General features: G+C 39.1%; 1 non-coding gene across 1 annotated transcript; it reads left to right on the forward strand.

The window, feature by feature from the left end:
• The first annotated feature begins 333 nt into the window (after positions 1–333).
• Positions 334–440, forward strand: LOC141710142 (small nucleolar RNA R71). The gene has a single exon (XR_012570677.1). It is a non-coding gene; the product is annotated as a small nucleolar RNA R71 (small nucleolar RNA).
• The last annotated feature ends 949 nt before the right edge of the window (positions 441–1389 follow it).

Genomic DNA, 1389 nt, shown 5'->3' on the forward strand with positions numbered 1-1389 from the left:
CACTACTCCGCCTCATGCACACCAGCACAAAGCTCACAAAAACTAGTGATTTGATTCACTCCATAATTAGCCAAAGAATCCACCTTCATCGTCAAATCCTTAAGCTGAGCAGCTATAGCAGTACCTGCATCCACCTCCAGAATTCATGCGACCTTGCCCTGAGGTAGTCTATGAGTTGGGTTCTAGTATTCATTAGCAGCCATCAGTTCAATCAACTCATAAGCTTCATCTTAGCTCTTAGCCCATAAGGCTCCACCTGATGCTGCATTAAGCATGGGTCTAGAAGTAGCACCCAACCCATTGTAAAAGCAGTTAATGATCATCCAGTCAGGAATCCCATGATGTGGGCACTTTCGAACCATCTCCTTATATCGCTCCCAAGCCTCACACAAAGACTCTCCAGACTGCTGAGCAAATTGAGTAAGAGCATTCCTGATTGCAGCAGTTTTCGCCATAGAAAAGAACTTAGTAAGGAACTTTTGAGCAAGATCTTCTTATTTAGTGATAGAGCCTGGTGGTAGAGAATGCAACCAACACTTAGCTTTATCCCGCAGAGAGAATGGGAAAAGCCTTAGCTTAATAGCATCTTCAGACATATTTTTGAATTTAAAAGTGTCACAGATCTCGATGAAATCTCTAATATGTATATTGGGGTCTTCTGTCGGAGAACCCCCAAACTGAACTGAGTTATGCACCATCTGAATCGTGCTAGCCTTGATTTCAAAAGTGTTAGCCGTGATGGCTGGTCGGACAATGCTAGACTGAATATCATTAATCTTTGGCTGAGAATAGTCCATCAAAGCCTTTGTATTCGCTTCTGGTTCACCCATTGCAACAAGAGCTTCTTCTTCAACTTTCTCAACTAAGACCTCTTCTACAACTTCCTCTTCTGCTTTTTTTAGTGTTCTCTTTCGAAGTTGAGAACGTGTTAGCATACACGCTCTCTAGAGTACCTGAAAAAGCAACAAACAAAGAATTAAGTAATATATCCTAGTCAATGAACTTTAACGAACACTGATGTCAAGCACATAAACTAAAAATAACCACGATTCCCCGATAGCGGCGCAAAAAACTTGTTATGACGAAAACACGCGCTAATATTCACGCAAGTATACGAAATCGCAAGTAATATAGAATTATTTCTAGTTCATTCCCAAAGAGACTGGTTTAGGTTAATTTCAATCAATGTACTTATGCAACAATGGTATGGTTATTATTCAATGCTAAGACGAATAATAAATTGGTTTTGTTTATAACTAAGAGATTAACTAACATGCAACTAACTAAGAGAATTAAAAGGTTGATTTACGTATATAACATAAACATGGGATTCTAACTTCATTACTACTTCATTCGATAGCCTTTTTGTTCTTAACCTTAGCATGCAAT

The sequence above is a fragment of the Apium graveolens genome, chromosome 2, assembly GCF_009905375.1.
Source record: "Apium graveolens cultivar Ventura chromosome 2, ASM990537v1, whole genome shotgun sequence".
NCBI classification, from domain to species: Eukaryota; Viridiplantae; Streptophyta; class Magnoliopsida; order Apiales; family Apiaceae; genus Apium; species Apium graveolens.